Here is a 13,564-nt window from a genome sequence, read left to right as displayed (position 1 = left end):
CAAGGATATGTCTGAACAATACTTGAACGAATCTTCGAATTCAAGTTCTTTATCCAAAGAATCAAATCCTCCTATCAAACAATGGAGAGCCATTCCGAAAGAAAAGGTTACTGAGAAACGAACCGAGAAGCAAAAAGCAAAAGTCAATGAAAATTCTAAACAAGAGAATACTTACTTTTCTGTGCCTTTAACTAACAAAGTTGATGTTATTGATAGTGTCAAATCTAAAGTTCATAATTGCATTTCAGGATCTTCATTTCACAATGTTTTTCAATCTAATAACCAAGGACTCAAACAATCTTGGGGACCTAAATTCTTTCATTGATTGCAGGTGTTGAGTGGCGAGCAATATGATGAAAAATGGTATATCGATAGTGGTTGCTCTCATCACATGATTGGGAAGAAAGAAAACTTGCATGATTATCGAAGTCTTGATAATGCTGGAGTGGTGAAGTTTGGAAACAATAACAAGTGTCACGTCAAAGGTTATGGCAAAGTAATGAATGGGAAATTCACGATGAATAAGGTAGCGTATGTTGAAGGTCTTCAACATAACTTGATTAGTGTTTCACAACATGTTATGGGTACTAGTAATCAAGTGGTGTTTAATGAAGAAGGCAGTGTCATTTCGAACATTGACAAAAAGGTAGTATTGCTCAAATCCAGAAGAAAAGGTGATATGTTTACTCTCGACATAAAACCCATTGTTGGTGTTCCCTGAGTATGCTTACTCTAGAAAGCTTCATCAGATGTCAGCTGGCTTTGGCATCAAAGACTCTCTCATTTGAACTTTCGGAATCTCAATAAATTTGCGGTAAATGATCTTGTTTGTGGTTTACCTGTATTAAAGTTTGATAATGATACTTTATGTGCAGCTTGTGAGTAAGGAAAGCAACATAGACAAGGTCATCCAATTGTCATTGATTCGAAGATTGTTGAACCACTGGAACTCCTTTATATTAACCTTTGTGGACCATCCACGGTTAAAACAATCAACAAGAAATGGTAGATTTTGATTATTGTTGATGATTTCTCACGGTTTACTTGGGTATATTTTCTCAGGTTAAAATCTGAAACTGCTCAAGCAATGATCGATTTTATCAAACATATTGAAAAAAGCTTAAAGAAAAAGGTTCGAAAGATCAAGAGTGATGACGGCTTAGAATTTAAGAACAATGTTCTTTATTCATTTTTAACAGACAAAGGCATTTCACATAATTTTTCTTCTCCATACACGCCTCAACATAATGGTGTTGTTGAAATGAGAAATTGTTCACTTTGCGAAGCTGCAAGAACAATGCTAACATATGTGAATCTTCCTCAATATTTTTGGGCTGAAGCAGTCTAAACTGCATGTTTTACTCAAAACAGATCGTTTATTCAACTTCATTTCAACATTACTCCTTATGAAATCATAAATAACCCTAAACCTAATGTGAAATTTTTTTTCATGTTTTTGGGTGCAGGTGTTTCATTATGAAGCTCAAAGATAATTTTTCAAAAATTCAGTCTAAGGCTACTGAAGGAATATTTTTGGGCTATTCACTTAATTCGGTTGCATACAGGGTGTTGAATAAACGAACACGAAAATTGAAGAAACGTTCAATCTTACCTTTGATGATTATCATGCTAAAAGTGTTGAAAAATCTTTCGAACAAAAGGCAATTCTTAGTGAATCAACTGATACATCTACAAGTTTAAAATTTATTAGATTTTGATTATGATTTAATATTTGGTGTTCCTGACAGGGCTGTTGATGCTGAACTTCATGCTGATGATAATCGAGTTCCTAAAGCATCAAAGCATACTGATGATTTGACAATTACTCAAGATGATGCAGATTTAAACTCGACAACAAATTCTCTAATTCATAACGAAATTCTGTCAGTTCTACAAACTGATCAAGTGGAGGGGGAGCATACTTTCGAGGGGGAGAGTAGGAGAATGAATGCTGATGTCGAGGGGGAGCATCCAGAAGATAATTTTGTCGAGGAGGAGCAAAATGAAAATCACCCAAATATTTCAAATAATCAAACTGAAATTTTTCATGATACAATTGATAATGTGTCTATTGCAGGTTTAGAGAATGATGAAACATTTGAAGATGCACCATTAGAGTTTAATCCTACATATCCACCATTGGAAAAATGGACACGAAATCATCCAAAGGAACAAGTTATTGGTAATCCTCAAGATGGAGTTTTAACTAGAGCTCAACTTCATGCTAAAAATGAGGTACTAAATATTAATCAAGAACTTTGCATGTTCAATGTCTTCACTTCGAAAATTGAACCTAAAACAGTCAAGATTGTTATGGAAGATCCTGATTGGATTGTATCTATGCAATCCAAGTTGGCTGAATTTGAAAGAAATAAAGTTTGGCGTCTAGTTCCTAAGCCAAAAGATGTGTCAGTGATAGAGCTAAAATGTATTTTTAAAAATAAAATTGATAAAGAAGGAAGCATTGTTTGAAATAAGGCTAGGCTTGTAGTTAAGGGTTATTCGCAACAAGAAGGTATATATTATGAGGAAACCTTCGCCCCTGTCGCAAGACTCGAGGCAATTCGAATATCTTTAGCCTATGCAGCGCATAAGGATTTTGATGTCTACCAAATGGATGTCAAGTTTGCGTTTCTCAACGGTGAACTCGAAGTGACGGTGTATGTTGAACAACCCCCATGTTTTATTAACGAAAAATATCATGATCACTGTTATATTTTAGATAAAACTGTTTATGGGTTAAAACAATTTTCGAAAGAAAGTTGGGAACCATCCATGCTTGTTCAAGTTTATGTCGATGATATTATTTTTGGCGCTACTGACCCTACTTTGTCAATAGAATTTGAAAATTTAATGAAAAATCGATTTGAGATGAGCATGATGGGGAAGATAAACAATTTTCTGGGAATAAACATTCGTCAGAGCGGAGAAGGAATATTTATCAACCAAGAGAAGCATACAAGAAATATGCTAGAAAAAGTTCGGAATGACGAATAACACAAAGTTGAGAGTACCAATGGCTATTGGAACACTGCTTAATCCATCGTTAGATAAACTAGTGTTGATCTCATATTGTATCGAAGCATGATAGGTTCGTTACTTTACCTCACGAAAATTTGACCTGATATTATGTTTTCCGTGTGCAATTGTGCTAGGTACCAATCCAATCCTAGGGAACCTCACCTAACTGTAGTTAAGAATATATTTCATTATCTCAAAGGAACAACTTCCTTAGTACTGTGGTTTCCTTCGAAGATAGGCTTTTTCATACAAGCATTCTCAGATGCTGATTTGGGAGTTGGTAATCTTGATCACAAAAGCACAAGTGGCGGATGTCAACTATTGGATGGGAAAATCATAAGCTGGCAACCGTCACTACTAGAAAAAAGGCCTTTTACGACGCTCATTGCGCGTCGTAAAACGCTCAGACAACGCGCAAATGCGTGTCAAGGAAGGCCCTGTCATAAAGAGAGATGACGCGCTTTTGCGTGTCGTCTATAGACGACGCGCATTTACGACGCGCATTTATGACGCACATTTACGACGCACGGTTATGACACGCAATGCGTATCAAGGAAGGCCCTGTCATAAAGGAAGACGACACGCATTTGCGTGTCGTAACCTTACGACGCGTGTGTTTATGACACGCAATGCGTATCAAGGAAGCCCCTGTCAAGAAAGGCCATGTCATAAATAAAGATGACACACATTTTTGCGTATCATAATTTTAAATGTTTTAAAAAAAATATTATTTATAGATTTACTAATTTTTCATATTAAATAATACATTAGAAATCTCATAATAATAAATAAAATACCATAAATAACAAATATAATTCATTTCACTAATATGTCAAATACAAATAATTATTCCAATAGTGAGTAAATGTTATAAAAAAATGAACTCATTTATATACAATTGCATTAATTATCTAGCTTACTATGTGCCAACAAACTTCTATCTTTTTCCTTCTCTGCATAAACTTCATTAGCAGCATCCTAAAGAACCTTTATCTTTTTCATCAGCAACATCCTCAAAAACTTCTATCTTTTTCCTTCTCTGCATAAACTTCTATCTCACACTCAATGTAGTTTTAAACATCAGGTTTAAAAAATCAACTTTAAGGTTGCCTTGTTAAAGAGAATGACTAGAATAGATTTCCCTTTTTCACAAGGCATGTGCTTGCTTGCACATATATATGGAATCATTCTAACAAAAAAAAATTGTTCATGTCAACTACTCCAAGGACTATTACGTAATTTAACATGAAGAATTTTGTCCAGATGAAAGGATTGACTTTAAACTTTATAAAAATCATTTAAATGAACTTACCTGACCATGAAGCGTGTTGATCCAGGATCTCCTTGCCTTCCTGCTCTGCCACGAAGCTTTGTAAAGCAAGAAATAAATTAAAAAAGTGAGTCTGAAAGTATATGCTAAATTTATGTAAAACCTTAAAACACAATATTGATGCAAAGTTACCTGATTATCAATTCTTCGGGACTCATGCAAAGATGTCCCAATGACATGGAGACCACCAAGTCGTTTGACTTCCAATCCTTCATGAAAGCAATGAATCTCACAGTCCTTTAGAACCGATAAATAGGCAATTGCAATGCAAGGACCCAGGGCCGATCCAAAGAAATATGTTGCCCGGGGCAATAAGACATAATGATGCCCTAATTATATATTTTCAGAAACTAATATCATAATTCATAAAATTTACCCTAGTTCACTGTTTTTCAATCATAACTCAGAAAAAAAAAACACTAATAATTTTAGAAAGTAAGAAAATTAATATAAAAAATCATAATATTTACCTCAGTACTTTGATAGGTAACAGTGAGAATGCAATGACATGTAGACTACTGATCCACCTTTAAACAATGCTTTAGGTACCTAGCTATCATCCAGAAAACAACAAAACAGACAAAAATTTACACTAATCCCATCACAAACAAAACCAGCTGCTATTATCACAAATAACAAATATAATATACTCCAGACAGTATTAAAATGTAGCAGCATCCAAACATATTATAAAATGAAAAAGTTAATAAGACGAAGAAGTAAGAAGTTCTGAAATAAAGAGAGAATATTATATGTAGTGTAATATTCCAAATGGACTTGAAAAGTTCTTGTATCTTGACCATCTACCATTATCAAACCTGTCATTTTGATACCAAATTAAATTCAAAACCAAATTTTAGCTTGACCATCCATCATTATTCCGTCCCCTGAGAATTGGGGACAAAAATAGCCTCAGGGGTATTTTGGGAAAGTTCCAATTTAATTAAGTTTTTGTAATAAAATATGATTGTAGTTCGTGAATTGCCATAATATCACCTCCATTGTTGGCGTAATTCAGGAAAAAGCCCACAGGGGCATTTTAGGAAAATGCTTTTATTATTTTTGTTTCCCGGTTTTAGACTATGAGTCAAACTCTTTTTCTTTTAGTATAAATATGCTACGTTATAGGTATTTAGAAAGAAGTTTTTCAGGAATAAAAGTTTTCTTTTCCACCAAGCAAAATAAAAAATCCCATCTTTTTCTTCCCCTGTTATCACCTGTTGCCAGCCATGTAGTTTTTTTTTCCTTTTTTCCTTCCTGTTCTGTTTTGTTTTCTGTTCTTAGGCAACAAGGTTGCAGCAAGGTATCAGGTAGATACCTTACATCCATAACGTTCAGGTTCTTTGAGAATATCTTCTTTCAGTCGAGCTTCCATTCTCTCCACTCTTTCACAGTAAATTCCCTACATTAAACCACTTGACACTTGAGTATATTTAAATAATAAACATTAAAAATGAGAGAGGATTATTATTATATACCGTATACTCGAGCATGTTTTTGTAGGGTCTTTCAACCTCACGAAGCAGAAAGGGCTTTCCATTAATGTAAATAACAGGTTCTTCTCTCATGTTGTGCCAAAAGACGGGTCTACCCAGGCCACCTTTAAAGCTACCTATTCTTTGCATAACAGATTTAATTCTTTCCACAGTTGGATTTGTAACACCATAGACTGGGAACCCGCCCTAAAGCAGATTTAGTTCTGCATCGAGGCACACTTGTCAATCACTTTGTCCACCTGTCGTTTGCCTTCAACACCACCCTAAAACCATGTCAATCAAAAAGAAGTTACTCAAGAATGTTGTTGTAATGGGAAATTTATAAGGAAAAAGGTTCATTTGCATACTGTAAAAGCATGCAATCATAAAACATAAACTTCACAGAGACAAAAAAAAAGTACCAGAAGCTCCTATTCGATTTAAATAGATCAATGTGGCAATGACCATCCCTGTGGTAGTACGCCCATGCCCCATTTGGCAGTTAAAGATTATTTTTGTCTTAAGATCAGCTCTTGAAATTCTATCAACCTATAAAGATCATAAAACACAAATCATATATAAAGTATAATCTAAGTTAAATATTTTCATTTTGTTAAATGAAAATAACACTCACCAACGTATCAAAATCATGTTCCTTGGGTGATTTTTCATCTGTTGCTGGAATGCGTTCGTAGTCAACAAGGAATTTTCTTGTTTGGATTTCTAAATAGACCTACAATAGTGAAAGGAATTATGAAACAGATATTCAAAATGAACATTTAATTTCATAGTATGGTGAACCTGTAGTGATGTTTTGACAGAGTTGGTGTGACTGGCTCCCATTGATCCACCATTTGACCATCTGGTAGTTCATCAGTTACTAGGATCTTATTTCCATATCTGTAATCGAGATAGGTATTGAGATGATAAGAAAATGGATATCAAACACAGAAACATGTTAAAAAGAATACCTTGCAGCTTCTAGCAATATGTCTTCCTTTAACCGGTCTTCCATTTGCTCCACCCTAGCCCTATTGATACCCTATTCATAACATCAAAGTTTAGGTATAGAATGGGATAAATCAGCATGTTTATGAAGAAAAAAATATAGAAAAATACTATAAATCTGAAGTGGAAGTTGGGATTTGAGCAGAAAAAATAAGCACACACCGTGTACTCAAGATTGAAGAAGGGCAGAAAATCATTGAAGACTGGGACGACTAGTCAGCGTGGATCAGAAACCACGGTGGAATCGGTGTTCCGGCGAACAAAAGCTGGGAATCATGGTGGGAGGAAGAACAGGACCACCTCCGATCCACCGGTGCAGTCGGTCGTCTGACGGAAATCCTCCTTTCTCTCCGATTCTTCATTTACCAATACAGTATCGTTTACCACCTCAAAGTCGTCCAAAACGATAAATCAATCTTAGTGTACGCTCTCTCATGGCTCGTAATCGTTTTTGTTATCGCATTATTGAAAATCGTGTCCATGGGTAGAAAGAAATTCAGCGCGGATTTCCAATTAATGAGAGCCCAATCTAGTGGAGTGTGAATGAGTTTTTAGGGTTCAATGGTAGTGACGATGGCTTAGGGTTTGCAGATGGTGGTGTGGGGGTCGTCGGTTGCTTTACAGAGAGATATGAAGTCGAGACGAAAAGACGAGATTGACCCACCTGGTAATAAACGGACTCGGGAAGCTGAACAAAATGACCCGAGATTGACCCATCTAGTAACAACGCTATTGATGCCATTCCTTCCATTTTCGACTGTTCATCCTCCACTTCCTCTACTGCTACTTCTTCACCATCTTCTATTTTTTCTGTATTTAGACTTGAGAGTATAATTAGGGCTTTTTCTAACAATTTCAACATCGAGTGGGAGATATGGTGGTTCCAGTAGGTAGAAGTGAGGGAAGAAGTAGGCAGCAGGAGGGGGAAGGAAGGAGCGTCCATAATTTGGGCAAGAGGGAAAGGAGAAAAAAAAGGAAGGCGGGATTTTTAATTTTTTCAGAATTTCATTTCCCCCTACTGTTAAAGGATGGAACGCGCGTTCCATTAAAAATTATAAAGCGACATCCTTAGACGACGCACAATTTATTATAGGTGCCCTCCGTGTTTTTTTTTAGACACTAATTTAAGGGCGCGCAATAATGTGTGTCTTCTATCCTTAAATTTTTTGAAGAGATGACACCTTTTTAACGTCACTCTCCATTGCGTAACATAAATCAATGAGTGTCGTGGTTTGCGCGTCGTAAAAGGCTATTTTTCTTGTAGTGCGTAAAAGCAAACTTGTGTTCCGATTTCCACAACAGAAGCAGAGTCTGTTGTTGCTGCAGTTTGCACTTCGCAAATCATATGGATACAAAGTCAGCCGCATGATTATGCAATGAACATGTGTAACGACCCAATTTTTACGTCCAAAAATTTCATTTTAAAACATTACTTTAGAAAACATTAATAAATTAAACCATTGTTTGATCAAACCATGACACAACATAAACCATGTCTAAAAGCCAAATCATACAACCAATCAAATATCAGAGTCTAAATCCCAGAGAATCTTGTAAATGCGGAAACCAGAGAGTGTGTGTGTGACATGCTGCTACCACGCCGGCTCCTTTCCCCTAGCTGAGGAGGTACCTGAAACCAAAACTGAAAACCGTAAGCACAAAGCTTAGTGAGTTCCCCCACCGTACCACATACCATACAAGCACATAACATACATACTGCCAGGCCATTCTGGGGCGCCTGACTACCCGGTACGACCATTCTGGGGTGCCGTCCTACCCATGTCAAGCCATTCTGGGGTGCTGACTACCCATGTCAAGCCATTCTGGGGTGCTGACTACCCGTGTCAAGCCATTCTAGGGTACTGACTACCCGTCGGTCCTAACAACCGATCCTCAGGGACTAGTCCCCTCTTACTACCTTTATCGTATATAACATAACAAGCCAGCATGCAAACATATCATCACGTACTGTCAGACATTTCTGGGGTGTCTGAATACCCTTCGGTCCTATCAACCGATCTCTACTTTTATCTCATATAACATATCATGCTAGCATATAACATAACAGGTAGTAGCAAACCTAGATGAAATCACAAGGACAATCATCTAACATACGACTCCTACTGGTGGGCCGACATTGTGGCCGTAGACCCACCGCTACTGGAAGGTAACTCACCTCGAAGTAGCTGCTGATCTGATCGGGAACTGACTGTCTACTACTGCTGCTGCTGCTCCGGAAATCCTCCGGCTGCAATTCCCATAACATACTCAATCAAACGCTGCTAACTATCCTTTGGGTAAAATGACCATTTTACCCCTGATCATGCCCTAAGTCAAAGTCAGAGTCAACTTTCAGTTGACCCGACTCGCCGAGTTGGCTTTCCAACTCGCCGAGTCCTTACTCAAACGATTGCCCTGAATCCCGTTCCTACTCGTCGAGTTAGGCGATGACTCGACGAGTTCACCTTCTAAACTGATATTCAAGTCCTTCATCCTACTCGCCGAGTTGTATGAACAACTCGTCGAGTTCATCTTCATCCGATGAACACTTATGCTAAGACTCGCCGAGTTGTATGAACAACTCGCCAAGTCCATCTTCATCCGAAGAACACTTATGCTGCGACTCGCCGAGTTGTATGAACAACTCACCTAGTCTGTTCTTAATCTAAGGAGATTGCCTTGAACTCGCCGAGTCAGGGCATTGACTCGCCGAGTACCTCCATAGATGAGTTCAGCTTCCGACTCACTGAGTCACAACCCGTGATTCACTATTCACTCGACACTACGAAAAGGTGACAAACTCAGAGACTCGCAAACAGACTCGCCGAGTCATATGAACGACTCGCCGAGCCGTTGCCATGCACCCACTAAATACACAGATTTGCTCGATTCCAGTCCATGCCATTCATAGATCTGGACTTCTAGGACACGAATCACACGTAAAGTTTCCAACTTTACGTGTAGATATTCATCAATATGGATTTTAGGGTTCAAAATGCCTCAAAAGGGTAGATCTAGGGTGAACAAGCAACATGGGTCCATAAAGGTAACAGATCTGAGCTCCTGGAGCTCAATCTTGCCTAGATCTAGAGGCTAATCAACTTATTACGACTTATATTGCACATACAAGCTTGGGGGTTGGCTCAAGAATGACTTAAATGAAGTAGTAAGCATAGAAACATAGGGAAAACGGGTTATACCTCAAAGGAACTGCTGAGAGAGCACAAAGATGCTTGGATTCCTTTCCTTCCTCTTGATCTTCTTCCCTTTTTGCCTCAAAACCTTCAAAATCACACAACAATTGCTTCAAGCTCTAAATGAACAACTTGGAACGGGGGTTGGAAGCTCTGGGGAGTGAATGGGGGCTGGCTTGGGGCGGATATGTTGTTTAAATAAGGTGCAAACCCCTGAAACTTAGGGTTTCATCCAACAACTGTGACTCGCCGAGTCCAGGATATGGACTTGCTGAGTCGACAACTTAAACGTGTCCCGGGTCCCGCATCTACTCGGCGAGTCGGACCTATGACTCGCCGAGTCCAAGGTTAAAAGAAGAGAAATACTCAAATAAGTTTTACGTACCAGGAACCAGGTGCTACAACATGAAGAAGATTATGTTGTATTGTGATTCACAAAGTGCCATTCGCATTTGTCATAACTCTGTGCAACATTCGAAAACTAAACACATTGCTCTTCGTTACCATTTTATAAAATATCACGTTGAAGATGGAAACATAGAAGTTCATTTTGTAAAGGCCATTGATCAGCTTGCTGATATCTTTACAAAACCCTTTGATGAAAAATCTTTCATGAGAATTTTGAATGACTTAGGAATGATGGATGCAAATTCGATTCCACGACTAATTTCGATGGAATGACAAAATGAGGAAAGATGTCGATTCAGGGGTTACTGTTCATGATTCAGCAGTTACTGTTCACAGTTAACGCTTCGACATGATTCACTTTTGACATCATGCATAGTGGTTTGAAAAATTATTCACTACTTTTGACAATTTCCTAATTTCGCAACTTAGGTACATTTCTTGTTATGTTTGTTATTTTTCTTTACAAATCAAAAACAACAAAAAGATTTTTCATTTTTGTCTTTTTTTCCAAAATTCAAAAATACCAAAAAGATTTTCTTATTTTTGTAATTTTTCATTCAAAAATCAAAAATCCAAAAATATTTTTGTTTGTTTAAGTTTTTCTTGTGTAGCTTCTAGCGAAGATTTTTCATGCCTTCTGCTTGCTGCCTTAGAGAATGGTAAATATTCGAAACTTTGTACTAGTTAGGATGTCCCTAGAAGCATGCTGCAGTGTGTCGACCCAAGCCTCCATAACGCAATGTGTTTTGAAGCCTTAATGGTTTTCTTATCCTGAGGATTCCTTCCCAATCAGGCTGTATTCACATTCGTTCCTGAGCTACCTTACTCTTCTCATATGAGTTAAGAGTTAACTGCTTGGTCCATATATATAGCAGATGTACATTCGATTCTTAAACCAATCTTTTTCATCTTAAAGTTCTTTTACGATCAAACACAATGACATATACCCAAGACATTTCTGGTACAAACCAACCAGGTTATAGGTATGTAAACATTCTGTGTTAATGATCTGGATTCATGAAACCGTGGTGAAAGTGAAATGCAAAATTTCGAAACCTATAAAGAATTGACGGAGAACTTTGTTCTAGGTTATAACGAAACATTTGTTTTTGTACCAATTTTCGATACTCCAAATCACATTCTTTCTTTTTGCGTGGTCTTGCTAAAATGTTCGAAACCCACGACATTTTTACCCAACAAGATCCATGAATAATTTTTGATTTGTGGAATATGATTTCACTGTGAATATCTTTCCAAAGCATACTTGTCACTGACTACACTGGTCAAACAGGTAATTTCAGTTACAATTTTTCACACTTATGTTTTGTTGTGATATGTAACAAAATTTTCAACCACCCATGAAGCCTTATAAAAAGATGTCCTTCGATACTTCTTAACAAGCAATCGATTGTACTTCACGGGAAACCATACAAGCTGTTGATTATCTCTCTTGATAATTAGTGAAGTGATATTTGCCTGGTATCTAACTGCCTTTATGTTGAAATTTTATTTTCGACATCACAGAATCAATTTTTTTTTTTATTTTGATTCTTATCTTTTTCTTTGGTACACATTGCACTCACGAAATCTTTGAGGTTCTGAGTAATACCAACTCAGGCTAACGATTTCGCAAGTCTGACACATGACTTCACTTTTAAACCGAAAAGTAAAAGAGTCCAACCTCCATGCCGAAGGTTTTTGGTCCTTATCTAGTGGGTGCTTTCGAAAAGACGTATGATGTGACGGTTTGCTTACTTTATGATTTTCTAGGCAAAATTACTCATCACTTTTCTTGACATGACGTGCTTTACGGATATTGTTACGATTTTCAAGGAAAGTGTGACAAGCTATTAATGACAACCATTTGTAATTCAAATTGAGTATACATATAAAAAGGGAATTGGGGATTTCATTCCAATTTTACGCTCACAATATGATTCTCAGCCGATTGGTAATCTTTTTCTCTTTGTTCTTCAAGTTCTTTCACAAACCCTAAAAATGGCTGTTCATCAATCGCAAACCACTGAAGATGTTTCTTCCCAGCCGATCATGAAAATTCAAAGCACAAATTACCAGGTTCAGGGAGATATTTCTGCTTACCAAGAAGAGTTGCAAATGTTGATAATTGCTCATAATTCATTATAAAATGTCTTTAAAAGGTGTAGAATAATAATTTTGTAAAAAAAATTGGGATGAATTCGTAACAAAAATTTATATTCAGACAAAATTTATAATAAAGTTTACAATTTGAGCCGAAAATATAAATTTTGAAAGATGGGTGACATATTCAACGTTATACATACGAGAGGTAACTATACAAAAAACATAAATTTCTTACTTATTTAAAAAGACATAAAAACAGTTACTTAGTAACTTTAAAACATTCTACAAGATTAGTTTAAAAAAAAAAACGTAACCTTTATTATATACTGAAAATGCTAAATCTATTTTCAATCATAAGAAATGCATTTTAATAATATGAAAAGATTAATTATCAAATTATCATATCCATAATAATTGTTCGAAGATACAAAAAAAATCATTCATATAAATACATGTTTCAAGTGTTTAATTACAAGAAACTAAAGATACGAAAGGCAAACAAATTTCATAGTCTTTCTCTTCGACTAATTATTTATTTAAAAGTTAAATGTGATCGTTAACATGTGCAAATTCAATTAGTAGTCAATTACACGATTAAACTTTGTGATTTCCTTAATATAAATGTGACTATTACCATGTTCTTATTAAAGTAGACACGAATCACATGATAAATATCAGTGTTTGTATCTTGCAAATATATATATATTTTTTGGATTCGGAAAGAATCAAAGGTGAGGAGGGGGGAATAGAAGTACCAAGTGATTTTCATCCTTGTGTTTCATCGGACTTTTCCTCTCAAAAGCTACGCGTTCTCACTGACCAACCTCAGAAACAAATCAGTCGGCCAATTCCCTAACCCCATTATGCATTTCTCACACAAAACCTTCCCGATTTGGTTAGTTTTGTCAATATCCCATATTTTCAAAGCGTAAATAATAGATTTATTTAGTGATACTTTTTCAAAAGTTAGTGATATACAAGTTTCAGTATGCTTCAAAACAACAAGGTGCAAAACAGCTCTTTCT

The 13,564-nt window shown here is 36.5% G+C and overlaps 1 long non-coding RNA gene across 1 annotated transcript; it reads right to left on the bottom strand.

Annotated features, from left to right (window-relative positions):
• Positions 1-4,014: 4,014 nt before the first annotated feature.
• LOC145094526 (uncharacterized) lies at positions 4,015-4,628 on the bottom strand. The gene is made up of 3 exons (XR_013703396.1): positions 4,484-4,628; positions 4,334-4,389; positions 4,015-4,060 (listed from the first exon to the last, which is right to left on the bottom strand). It is a non-coding gene; the product is annotated as an uncharacterized LOC145094526 (long non-coding RNA).
• Between the last annotated feature and the right edge of the window lie 8,936 nt (positions 4,629-13,564).

Source organism: Lactuca serriola, chromosome 3 (genome assembly GCF_051521515.1).
Source record: "Lactuca serriola cultivar US96UC23 chromosome 3, Lser_US96UC23_V15, whole genome shotgun sequence".
Taxonomy (NCBI): Eukaryota; Viridiplantae; Streptophyta; class Magnoliopsida; order Asterales; family Asteraceae; genus Lactuca; species Lactuca serriola.
Note: the sequence above shows the minus strand (reverse complement) of the source record. Positions and strands in the feature narration are given on the sequence as shown.